The 14,097-nt window shown below is 37.7% G+C and overlaps 1 protein-coding gene across 1 annotated transcript in view; it reads right to left on the bottom strand.

Moving 5' to 3' along the window:
• The window catches only part of megf11 (multiple EGF-like-domains 11), a 100,239-nt gene extending 90,379 nt beyond the window's left edge, over positions 1-9,860 (bottom strand). Inside the window, exon 1 of the mRNA XM_084734246.1 lies at positions 9,639-9,860. The gene's annotated coding sequence lies outside the window, so the exon portion shown is untranslated. The remainder of the gene's footprint in view (positions 1-9,638) is intronic.
• Positions 9,861-14,097: the final 4,237 nt, after the last annotated feature.

The following is a 14,097-nucleotide window of genomic DNA, read 5'->3' as shown; positions in this document are numbered from 1 at the left end:
CTCTTTAAACATCTCAAAACATTTTCAGTGCAAAAATGCATTTTGCATATTCACCATTTACAGTTAGTCAAATCAAATTACCGTTAAAAAAACAGTGCTGGCACAAACTGCAGTTCTACTGTGTGCACTCTAAAACATGAAATGTTGTTTCTTTTATCTAGGTTTTTTCTTTTTTGCTGCTAATTTTTAATCAAAGGCCACAAGAAGGATTTTTTTGTAATTCATGACAAGCAATTACTTAATATGCGCATCTTTCATTTTCAAGATAAATTGAAAGAAATAAGCTCCATTACCCATAAACCATCATTATGGCCACTCTTAAGAGTTTTAACAGTCTCAATTTAATACTGATGATCTGCATAAGTGAACAGGACTGTTGGCAAGAAGGTCAGCAATTTCTGTTTATTTGTTCTTAATGCCTGCCACTGGGATGGGAGGCATCCTCTCTGATATTAGATGCATTTACATTTTCCCAGGCAAGTTACAGTGAGTAGTTCTTTAATCGGTTAAAATGAAGCAGGAGATTTTTATTTATCATTTTATTTTGACCTTTTTTTTTTTTTTTGTTATTGTGGTGGAAACACTACTGCTTCTTTCCACAGGGGCCTCCAAAGTCAATGAAATGTGAAATTTCCTTGTACTAACTTTAAAAAACAAATCTTAGTTGTCAGTATCAAAGGTGCTGCATGCAACATCGACCCTAGAGGTCGCTGTAGAGCAGCAGCATCTCAGACCAAAACAAATGCACAAATGTCGTCTGAACACACGCTGCTCACAAAACTGTGATCAAACTGTTAAACCAGGCAGTGCTGATCAAATATGGATCAATATTCGGTTACTTCATTGCTCATTTCTTGCTTAAAATGCTTTCAGAAACACATTTTAGTGATTGTTTGAGTGGTTGTAAGAGCCAGCTCTCACATCCAGAAGAAAACCCTCGGCCTGCAAAAGACCCAAACTATGATCTTTCCTTTTACCATAATCAGGTGTTTTCTCTCTAAACCTATTCAGATCATAGTCAAAGTGTCATCACATTATAAAACTTAATTTGTTTGTACAACATGCACAATAAACAAGTAACACACAAATCCTGCGAAAGTTAACAAATCTAGGGTTCCCTTCTAGACACAATTAAGCAGTGTTGATCAGAAATGACTCAATATTCTGTTACTGCAACGCCTCTTTCTCACAGAAAATGTTTTCACATTCACAAACATGAACACACAGCTGTTACAGTTAAACAGAAAAGATTGAATAACAACAAAACTACAGGGAGTGTGATATCACGCTCTGCTCAGGAAAGCATTACTCCTCCATTATATCTATAGTTGTTTGCTGATATCTCATGAGGCTGAACGTTGTATTTAGCACCTTCAACAAAACGGGCAATCTGACATATTAGACGTGCTTTAATGAGTTATCATAAAAGACGTTTCATGATTTTAAAATTGCCATATTTTGAAGACGCAATCAAAATTGTAATCAAGCAATCTGTGGCAATGCAATTATAATCTAATTATGCAATTTTCTAAAAGTAATCTGGTGTAGCTCAACATGTGTTTATTTATAAGATCGACTGTTTTCTGCTCAGTCCAGGGGATAAGATCCTGTCTGGGTTATTAAACAGACCATAGATTCCCTGCAGGACAGGAACTGATGACATGAAAAGAGTGAAATGACGAATGATCAAAGTAAACCTAATATGACAAAAGTGGATTATTCTGCTAATCTTCCCCTTACGGAGTGGTGGAGAATAAATATTGGATTATGTCTAAATTTTCACTACATTATTGTTGGTGCATATTGCAAATTTCAATCTAATTAAACATGGCTAAATTATTCCTCCATGGTCTGATTATAGTTACTTATTTTTGTAATGTAATTCCGCAATCCTGATTACATGTAATCTGTTACTACCCAGCTTTGTCAGCTGCACTGTGGTTTTATTTATACACCCAGAGGGACACAGACACGCACAGACAGAGAAACATACACAAAATGTTATGATGAGGTCCTTCTCTGAAAGGTGCCACAGGCAAGGTATCACACTCTAATAGGCATCACAGTCTTAATGGACAGTTGAGCACAGTGAATCATTTGTCTACTTTAATCATCAATCACGTATAGGCAGCCAAATGTGGCATGACCACAACTCTTCCCCTGTCTGCATTTGTCAGAGTGATGATCATCTATCATCGATCATGTCGCAGGATTACTGTATGATATGAAATGTGAATAATAATTACCGTGTCAGCCACCCTGCTGAGACAGACATGCAGGACTGACTGTGGTACTTTGAAACACCTACATAACAACCGTGTGGCTTCAGGAGGTCACGCTCAGGTCAGCGTTTCATGTTAATTACATATTTTTTTCTCCTTCGGGCTTTTCCAAACTTTACCTTGCAAACCTCACACGCTGGATCTGTCTTGATTGAATATTGTCTGATAAAAAGGAAACAATCTGCAAAGTTTCAACACATTTAGGACCCATGAAGAGTTCACACAGTGGGATAATGGGAAATTAGTGATTTTTTTTTTCGTGTATTCAAAATGACCTTGCTCTGTGAATCATGAATCATCTTCTACATAACAGTTCATGGGACTTTTATGAAATTAATCACATCCATTTCAGCTGATTTTCCCAACATTTTGAGTGCCTCTCAGTACCTTTTTGATGCTGTCGAATTAAGATTAAATATTAAATTTGAACATGTTTCTGAGAGGACCACATTTTAATTCTCTACTTCGCCTCTGGAACCTCGGTTCTCAAAAGAAAAAGATTAGCCAACATTTAGGATTCTCACAGAATATCTCTTGTTTCTCTACAGCAGCGGCTCCTAACCTGGGGGTCCCGACCTCCGACAGGCGTCCGCAAAGCTCCACAGGTGGTCAGAAGTCTTACTGATTTTAAGGGCTGTAAGAAAACTTTGAAAATATAAATAAAGTTGGCCAGAATTTCATTCATTTCTGTGAAGAAAACTACATGAAATTGTTTTTTTTAAAGTATAACAATAGATATAAACTTGCAGTTGCATCTCACAGGGTACAGCAAAGTAAAGACCTGAACACAAGCTACACTGAAAACCAAAGTTAGCAGTATTAAAAAAAACAAAAAACAAAAGCAAAAGAAAATCATTGAATTCATTAACTCAAAAACATGTTAAAATTACTGATTAAGCCAACTCAAATATGTTCAGTAAACAAAACAACTATTTCATGTTCAGTAAATTTCATATTAATCGACAAAATATTAGCTTAATAAACGAAAAAGAAAGAAAATTCTACTGGCTTGCGCATTTTTAGGTTATTATATAATTTTAAGTGTACACTTCTTATTACAATTAATTAATTTGACCATTTGGTTTTATAATGATATTCATAGAGCTTGTCTGTAGACAGAACAACCAAAGACCTAATAGAACAATGGTAGAGCATCAGGGAGAAGACAACTGACAATTAATTTGGCAGAAGCCAATTAAGTATGTAGGATTATTAAAAACAATACATAATACAGATGTAGAATTGTATAAAAAGTCCCCCCAACATACCAAGAAAACTCATCTCTGATCAATATTCACAGCAAATATTATTCAAACATCCTGCTATTGTGTTCACTTTTTGGGTTAATTGTGCGGTTTGTCAGTTGTTCTGTACTGTGATGATTATGCATAATATGAAATATACATTAATTATTGCACTTAGTCAGGGGTCATCAGTTTACTCAATGAGAGAAAAAGGGGTTCCTGATGGAAAAAGGATGGGAACCACTGCTCTACAGTCTAAATGAGAAATGAACTCATTTTAAACTCAATTAGTAATAAAAGGTACAACTCAACTGCAAATGTAAAACAGTGAGTAAACCATGCGTAAGAAGCATATGCCTGAGATGGAGGGTGGATTTTTGCTGTCTAAGCCATAATGATGAATAATAGCCTTATCAACAAAGCACAACACATCCCAACACGCTGGGATCTTATCACTGCTCATTTCCTCAGCTCATGTATTTCCTGTATCTCCGGTGGAAAATGTGTCTTGTGGTTCCCCGCGCTGTAACTGACAGCCTCGTCACGTCAAAAGACTCAGGCTTTATGGCAGCAGTCCTTGCACAAGACAAGAAAGGAAAAAAAAAGTGGCAGGTGTAAGCAGATGCATCAGCAGTATTTGCAAAAAGTCACAAGATTCCCACAAGGGACATGCTTGTCATTAAAACAAACAAGAAAAGAACTGATGAGTGCATTAATCAGAGCGCGGCCAAGCATCGATGGTGAGCCGTAGTCCGTGGCGTTCCTCCAGTTGCACCTGAGGGAGGGGGGATTATCGCTGCTCCACGCTGGAGCTCCTGTATCTGAAATCTGCCTGAGCTCATCGTTTCTGCTCCTTGCTAAGAGGCTGTGGCTGGATATCAGGCTCAGGAAATCTATTCCCCTGCAGAGCGTTGGCTGACCGACATCAATGCCGTGCATTGTCGAATTATTAATTAAATGCATGCAGGCATAATCAGATGCAGACATGGTGAGACCTTTGGGACAGCTAACATAGAATTGAAGCCAAATCTAAATTGCAGATTTCTTCTTATTTTTCAATGCCAGCTAGCTATGCTGTTTTAGGAGCAAAATCTTGTGGCCTTAAAAATTTAGCATCACTTTGCACTTATTTAACTTTGTTGTGATGCAAAACATGCACGACCATGACTTTCTTTTTGTAAGCCAGACTCACAAGAAAAAAAATGCATCTCAAATTGGACTTAAACAGGCCTGTCCAATAATACAGTATAGGCTGCAGCATAAATATGTTTACGCAGATAAGTTAGAGATAAGATGTGGGTGTTATGTTATATTTTCATTCCCTCTCCACAGACGTGCAAAATGTAAATGCCACAGCTTTCAAAAGAAAAGCAAAGTCCAGGTCTTGCCTCCATATATTTCATTAACTTTTGTTAATGTAGTTGCTATGGCTCCAGGGTATTTGCTCAATGCTCAATGCACTTTTGCTGAAATAATAAGATCTATCAGTCAGCGCCAAGCAAAAACAGCTTAATTTGCAGAATAAAGGTCATTGGAGCTGTTACTTTTGAGGCGCCTTGACAGAGAACAGTGTTCAAAAACAACAAACTGTAAGAGAAACTCTGCTTTGAAATATTACAGTACTCAGGTGTTCACATGTACTTTTCAAAATCTGTGTCAAGTTCATAACGCTGAGCTGACTATAATGATTTGGCCTTGTGACCTGGACCCAGCGCACTCATAACCCTACAGCTCACTGTATTACAGCCAGGCCTATATGGGATTTTGAAATGATACCAATTTTATTTACAGATATAGTACCCGATATATTGAATTTTTGAGCTTGAATGAAAATGGACCCTTTCTGGGTGGAATGTGCACCAGTTTTGCACCAACATGACAACAACAAAAAAATCACTTAAAATGCTGCTTTCAGACACAAATAACTTTATTAAAGAATATTTAAAGCTACTACAAGGAGTTTTTAGCTGGTCATGAAACAATCTCAGTTCATTACTGATGTTTCCATATGACCTACATAAGTTAACAAGACCACCTGCGAGAAGACTGGCTATTTCTAGTTATTCTTAATGCCTGACACCGGGTCTGATTCTCGGCTATCAGTTGAAAAGAGCCCATGTTTGCATTAAGTTACAGTGAGTATGTGTTAGCCAGTTTGAAAAGAAGCAGATTTTTTTTCTTTAGATAATTTAATTTTTTACATTATATTTTCAGGTTATTACAGAGGACACACTACCACTTTTGTCCACAGGGGTCTCAAAAATTAACAATGTATGAAAGCTCCTTGTAGTAGCTTTAAGTTAAATATTGCTGACCATTCAAGTAAAGGATAAATGAAAAATTAAATAAATAGCTAAATAAACATCAGTATCAGTCAACTGTTGGTCATAAATGCTCTCCATTGTGCTAAATCACACCATGCATCATTTTCTGCGTTATATATTCTTATATGTTATTGGTGTATATCGGATAACATATACATGGATATATCTGTGACAGGCCCAAATCAGGCGTATGTTGGGCGATAATATCAGCCAATCAATATATCGTGGGGTGAAACGATACATCAATCTGGATCACGATATCGATTCAATAAAATTGGTTAAAATATCTAAAATCATCGATGCAAAGTGAAAATATTGATCCATATCATCATCTTGAAAACAAGCCTTTATTTTGAAATTCCCATGGCATGTCTGTGTCACAAATGTCTGGAAAAGTTCAGTCATAAAATTGTCAAACAGATACCGCCTGATATTGATCAAAGGCCCCTGAATTAAATAACATTGAAATCAGATCATGGCAGACTCTGTGATATCGGCAAATATTGTATTTTTGCTCAATATAATGGAATATAATATATTGAGATGAAGCTTGTGATTTACACCCTTAATATCGGTAAGGCTCTATATTGTATGCACTGCACCTCCCAATATTCGAACTGTCTGCTGGGATTCCTCAGCTCATGTGCTGATGGTGTTTCTAATTCTTTTAATTCACATGTGATTAAGAGATTATTGAGCTTGCATGGGTCCAAACCAGTGGATGACCAGGCCTTAATTGCATTTATTGAATAATTAAAGAATGCACTAGTGTCCTCGAAATCAAACAGAAATGTAAATCGTACTTGTTCTTTCATTATGTCTAATCTACAGAGTGAATTGCTGTTACTATATAAAATCAAATTCCAGCCATAAAAAGCAATTTTTGCCTGTTTTCCAATAGAACGTGTCCTTGCGAAGTGAGAAAGCTGTCAGCCTTCCACAGCCACCCTCTTTCATTAATCAGCACTAATTAAACGTATTGATTGAGCCAAACATCAGGATTTCCAGTTGAAAGGGTTTACTAGACTGTAAAGTGCACACAACAAAAACACCAAATGCACAAGCCACTTATGTGCCCTGGAGAGCTATGCCGCTTTGGAAGAGCTCAGAAAAGGAGACAAAGATGTGCCTGCTCACTTCTCATTAAATAACGTCAGAATTCACGGCGGCTCGGTGGCAAATGTCGTCCTTGGCTCTTCTGAGAGCTGAAGGCACTGAAGCTGAACTGAGTATCAATTTGTTTTCTGGCAGCATGACCTCTCATCGCTGGAGAAAGTTGTGTGAAATCACCGTTTGAGCCAAGCCGAACGCTGGAGGACCACCAGATGGTATACAACAACAACCTACAGATCACACGTTTTAATGAATGGCCAATTGATTAGAGGGGAAAATCACTTTAAAGCCCACTGAACAAGTTACAATTTCATGCCATCCCCCAGGACAGGCTTAAACTACTGTATGTGGATGGGTGCAATATAAAACAATGTTCCACACACACAAATACATAGCTATTTTTAAATAATATAATAATGAGATGAAATGACTTCCTGAACTCATTGACCTGAAAATGCTGCACTAAGAGGACCATGCATCTCCAAATTTGAATTTATCAGATAAACTAAAAGACTAAATTCTCTGATCTCAGCTTCTAAAATGTAAATATTTACTGCTTTTTCTACTCGCTATGACAGTAAACCGAATATCTTTGGACTTTGGGGAAACAACGATAAACATTTTTCACCCTTTTCTGACATTTTATAGACCAAACAACAGATTGATTAATTGTGAAAATTATCAGTAACAAAAATAACCATTAAAATATATACTATGGTTATTTTTAATGTGCATAATAATGAAATGAAATTGCTTCCTTAATTCCAGAAAAACTACCATTAAATACTGTCCAAAGAGGACCTTGTATCTCCCAATTTGATTTCAGATAAACTGAAGGACAAAAAGAATTATCCTGCTTCTTAAGCAAGCAAACAACTTAAAACTGACTTGATTTCCTGAAAAATTCATAGTCACAAAGCAGAAAACAAGGCTGTTATTTATGCTCATGGAGAGCTGACATTTCCGAGATAAATAGTTTTCACTGGACAGCGACAAAATATAGAAAATTAATGTGTATTTAATCAACTTGTTTGACAGCCTAAATTGCATTGATGTGAAACTCACAAATGACAAAAAAAATAAAAACATGAGAGATAATAATCCACATTTTCTCTAATTCCAGCCACGATGTTCCAAAATCATAACTGGCTTTGTTTGTTGCTTCAACAGATTAGAAACAGTTTTGACTTTGAAACTGATCATCTAACTTCTTAATACAAAGGCAAACAGTAATTGTAAGTTAAAAAAATGAGTTTGCATGATGTGAATTATTTATTTGTGCATGTGTTTGTGGCGATATGAGGGAAGAAAAATAACATAGCGTGTTAAAACTAGGAAGTGATTAAAGACTGTAAATGTGTAGTCATTATATAAACCCAGAAAACAGGAGTTGGTGTCATCAAAGGGAACAAAGACCAAGCAAATCTTAATTTTTAAAGCATGGTTCCTGTATACTAGAACTGTCAGTCTCAGGCCAGGGTCAAAACAAAACCTGCACTGCTGTTGTGCCAAGGTGCATTTATGATAAATCACTAAGACAAATTGCTGTAATGCGGGGAACCCATGCAGAGCGTGGTGGGTTACAATGTATGCAGCTCCAGCAGGGCAAAACAACAGTGTCTACTGAAGGGCTCCAAATGACAGAGTGTGTGTGAGTGTGTGTGAGTGTGAGTGTGTGTGTGCACCTAATGTATCTGCCACTGATTTGATAAAAATCATTGATTTTGCAAAAGAGCCTTCTTGGTCTGTTTATTTTTGCACAAACGATATCAACAGCAGTAATGATTTCATTATTAAACCATGGTGCAGATCTGCTCATTGACTAATGGACTAATGCAAGTTTAATCAGCTGCTTTAGCCTGCACTCTGTTGTCATCTAGTGGCTCAAAAGTGACATAGCAACACTGCACGGGGTGTTCAGTCCCAGACTGAATCAAAATGTTCATCACAGCTCCTCATCCTTGACTTTGAAGGACACTAAATGATCTTAAATCCTCGTCGAGACATTAATCTTAGACTTGAGAAAGACATTGTGACATTGGAGTTGCATAAGCCTCACTTAAACCAATGTTAATGTCAGGTGGAACATTTAATAGGAGCCAAGAAATGAAAGATGATGATCAGAGTCACCAGTGAAAACTTATATGGAAGCGCTTCAATGCAACTGCTTATTTATGCATCCTGTAACACACTTCTGCATCATTAGCATTCACTGCATTACAACAGGCTTTTAAACCTCTGTGTGTCTTCAAACTAACAGTTTCCCTGGCAGAACATGCAGGCTGTGAAGCATGTAAAAACACAGTACATGGCTGCAGTGGATTATAAACACTCTCCGGGATGATACAGCCCTTTTCTTTGGCACCGCGCGCACATATCCATGGGATAGACTCGCCAATAGCCTAATTAAATAGAAAGCACAATTTGTCACATCAAGCGGCAGCAGCGCTTTGCAAATGCCAGAAGACTGCGCCCCAAGTTACTGCAACAACACAAACACAAACAAAAATACAACAAAAAGCGATTTATCTCCTCCAACAAACATCTGCAAAGCTGTTTATCACCAGAGATCAGGGTCGATGCTCTTCGACAAGCCTGCTGCACCATCATTAGCGTCCTCCGATTCAATCAAGCCCCCTTTTTTCCGATATTCGGGAACATGCATGAGAACTCACCCTTCTGGAGACTTGATTTTAAAGTTATCGCTTTCAGCAAGGGGGAATTCAGCAGGTCCACGGTGCAACACACTCTTCCATCTTTAATTAGCGAGAAGCTCAAACTGCAGGTGGGTTAGAGCAGAGTAGTTTTTGGAGTTCAAACCGGCGTGTTTCAACAACACACAGCGACGCGCAGAAGAAGAAGTCAGGTGTTTGTGAGAGCAGCTGCAGCTGCTTCCTCCCTCTTCTCTCTCCTCTACTTCTCTGGGTGAAGCGCGGCCCTCTTTAAACTCTGGTGACGTCATGGGCGCTGATGCTGATGCTGCACCCCCCCTCTACTCCCGCCCCACCACCGTCAAGACACACACACACACACACACACACACACACACACAATGTCTTCTCCATAAACATAATCAATATTCCTATAAAAACTTGTGAAATATTACTCAACTCAGAAAGACTACACTGTAAAAATAGACTACTTATTTTAACTTTAAAAAGTTAGTGTCCACGCTGCCTGAAAATTTTTAAAGTTGCCTGAATGTGAAAAGACAAGTTGAGCTCATTTGTAATGAAATAAACATGACATCTATAACACACCATCTGTAAAATCTGCAGTGATGGTTTCCTGCATATTAAAAATAAAATATGTAGTTTGATTATTTCATAAAGTGTCGTGGGATCATGGGAGTTTTCGGGGGGAAAACTTCATATATCGCTTTCAACCAAACTCAAAAGCAAACGCAGTAATTTTATTTCGCAGAACATGGGAGTTGCTGGTCTACTGTGTGACTTTGGTGAATCCAAACTAACAGCATCCACTGATGGATCAAGGCAACAGTAGACCAGTAACTCCAATGTTCTGTGAGGCAGAGGTCTACTTTTGACAGTGGAGTTTGGCTGGTTTGGAGAGAGCAATATATGAAGTCTTGCCTGTTGGACAAGGCAATCTATGACAGTCGGTTTATACACTGACTATCAATAACTACTTCATACAACCTCACTTCAAATAATCTGAACTATCCCTTTAAGTAAATTAGAAAATATTAGTTGATTCCACTAAATTTCTGTATATATTTTTTTTACAGTGTACAAGGATGTCAGTCCAAAGACAGCTTCTCTTTTCTACTTCCGTTCAGGATTATCTGTCTGCCTGCTGTACATGGCTGCAACATTTAAAATTATATGAAGTGAAAGTGGGTAAATTGCCTGGAACAGTGTAATTATTATAATTAGATGCTATATTTTTCTGCAAGGGTGAGCACTTCAGTTCTCCTCTGAACCAGGAAAAAAAAGATCAAGTCAGATCAGGTAGAATGAGGTTCTCCTTCAGTGTTCAGATGATTGCTGAAGATCCACCTGTAGCCAACTGACATGTCCTCATCCACCTGTGACAGATTTATGCTCCAGTTTAGAGAGGAAGCTGTCGAATGATTGATGGCAGAAAGTCCTTGCATTTGTGTATCCAAGCAACGTTTTCAGGCATCACTGTCAGAGAGCAACGTCACACCTCTGACACCTATTCAATCTAGTTTCTTACAGTGACATTTAACAGAAGTATGTTTCATAGAGGGGGGGTCAGAGACCGGTCAGTGTAGTGGACAGTAGATGTTTTTACTGAAAGACTGTGTTTTCTGAAAAAATGTCCTTTTAAAACTAGGGTAGGCAGTTTATTTTTGATGTCATGGGGCAAACGTTTCATAATAACTTTAAAAAGTTATAAGTTATATAAAAAAACATTATAATCAAAGTGCTCTGACAGAAAACTCGACTTCTGCTCCTCATCTCGACTCTGTTTTCAGGCTTTAAAAAATCTAGCCCATGACTGGAGGCTTAATGCATCACTGTAATTTAATTCACATATTCATTAGCATTCCTACAGTTTATATTTATTACTTACTTAATACTATTGTTGTTGTCTCTATTCCACATATTTTCAGTCTTAGGTTGCTGCTATAAATAGTGTCCATGTATATATATGTATATTTAATATGCTAGTGCTTCTCTTGTTTTTCTTCTTTGTGATCGCTTAAATTTTTATATTTCTTAAAATGCTTACTATGTAGTCGTTGCTTTCCATGTCAAAAGAAATTAAATTGGTCAAATAGATCCTGTGTTACACTGTGCATGTGAATGTGACAAGACAGTCACACACATCAGCCACAATGCAAAAATAATATTTTGATAATTCACCAAAGTTTCAGCATAACAGTCTTCAGGGTATTTCAGGACAAACCAGCTCAACAGACACGAAATAGAGGATAAGGCACAGCTGTGCTCCCTCACGGGGAGAAGAGTCCTCAGTTACATTAGGCTTGCCCTAGATGAGCCAGGCCTGCGCAGAATTGATAACCAGCAATCACAGCACAATGCATGCCCGTTAGATTTGTGTCCGACTTGATCCCATCTTGTTCTGATGTCATGCACATGTGGGCAGTGATTGCCTCATGAGATCAAGGCAGCTGCAGTTTTTGGAACCATTTTTAGAGTCAAATGCCTGGTTGTCACCTGATCAATGAGCTGATTGGCTCTTAATATTGACAACAAACCCCACATGTTGTATAAAATCCTCATTTTCTATATAATTGTCATATTTAATGCCAGATATATTAGTCTTACGTTGTGCAATGAATAGGTCTGGTTTATCACCACTCATTTCACTCAATACCTTTAAAGTATCAATTAAAATAACCCAGAACCAAGTAGTATAGAAACCTCTCCAGTCAAACAACACCTTCAACCAATCCGTTTTGTACCTGTATCTATAAAAAATACTATTTGTATGGTTTTGCTCGCAGCCAATCACCACAAACATTCTTCATAAAGAACCTTCAAAAAAAAAGTATCACATGAAGTACTCCATTGGCATCAGTATCCCTTTAAGGATACTGGTACTGGTATTGTGATTTTTTAAGTGATATCCAACCCTAGCAATGAAGATTTAATCTGTTAAGAAAAAATACATTTTGTAGCAGATAGTAAAGGTTATATATACGTGATGAACAGTTGCAAAGTGCCTCAACTTCATCAGCGATCAAGAACGTACTTGACTGCAGCTTTTTGTCTCCACCTCCTGCTGTGGCCGCCTGATCTCATCTCTTTTCCAGGCGAAGCGCAACTCAACGAACGAGCATAATTACATGTTGAAAGAGGAGCAGAGAGCTACCTTGGGAAAGCACTTTAGTTAATCAATTTAACTGTACATTATATCCAAAAACATCTTTACACAGTGAATTTGACGAATAAAACTTTGAACTTTGAACTTTGGCCAATCATATCTGACACCTGGGAGAGAGAGAGAGAGTCAACAATCAACTATCTTTCTCCAGAATCACATACTGCGCGCTTAAGTCTGGTGATATTCTATAAATTCAGTGACGAGTTTTGTCCATGTATCCAAAGCCTGATGTGGCTTAATGCTACAGAGCTCCATTGTTCTCAAAACACTATTAAAAATACATCAGTGAGCCACACTGATGCTGCTTCATTAAAATGATCACAAGCACTTTTGTTTGTTTTGAGTCAGTCCCACACGCACTGTTCTCCTGCAGTAAATACTTTCCAGAGCACCAAATGTGTATTAATCCACAGCTGAAAACAGTCCTGAGCAAATAAACCTTTTACCCTGGCATGACTAACATCAGCTGAGGTCAGATAGCACCACACCTCACCCCGTCAGTGAGTCCCACTGTTGCAACTTCAATGCAACAATCACAGACACTTAATTTGGTTCGAGTTGATCCCACATACAGTGTCCTCCTGCTGTGAATACTCATGAGAGCAGTGCATTAAAGCATGGCTGAATCTTGTCCCCAACAAATGCACCATTTACTCTGGTTTGAGTACCATTTACTCACTTCCTAACTTTGTGTATTTCATGGGATTTATAGATGCTGTAATAAGAAAAATATTGTATAACACCAGACTTATCTTTAAATTAAGTGTCAATGCAAAATATCATAGGAAACATGACAGGACATAGAATTTAACAAGTACTGTCCATGCTTTAATTTATAAATGGTCAGGATCTAAGAAAAGCGCACGTTCAGTGTGGCTCTCTGTACTGAACAGATCTGTGGTCATGTAGAACACCAATCAACACCTCTGCAGCCACTCAAATCTCACCACTGGCCTTAACAAAACTCTGCTGAAACCACTGAGCCACTCAACCGTTTTACAATATGCTTTTTAAAAAGTTTTCACAACCTTTTAGTTTCCAAGCTCTGATTCTCGGATGTTTCTTAGTGATTATATGCAACATCAAACACTCAAAATCCCTGAAATAATGACTAAAAGTCTTTCACACATTATGTATTTTTTAAAAAAAAAAAAGCCTTCAAAGGGTCAGTATGTGATTTTACAGTGATTACCTAATCTCCCAAAGTTAACTGACTGTCTACATTTAATTGCGATTAGAACAGCATAGTGACCTGGTGCATGAAGAACGTGGCGTAAAAATACCACACTTTAAAAA

This window comes from Lutjanus erythropterus, chromosome 13 (genome assembly GCF_056507025.1).
Source record: "Lutjanus erythropterus isolate fLutEry1 chromosome 13, fLutEry1.hap2, whole genome shotgun sequence".
In the NCBI taxonomy this organism is placed as follows: Eukaryota; Metazoa; Chordata; class Actinopteri; order Lutjaniformes; family Lutjanidae; genus Lutjanus; species Lutjanus erythropterus.
Note: the sequence above shows the minus strand (reverse complement) of the source record. Positions and strands in the feature narration are given on the sequence as shown.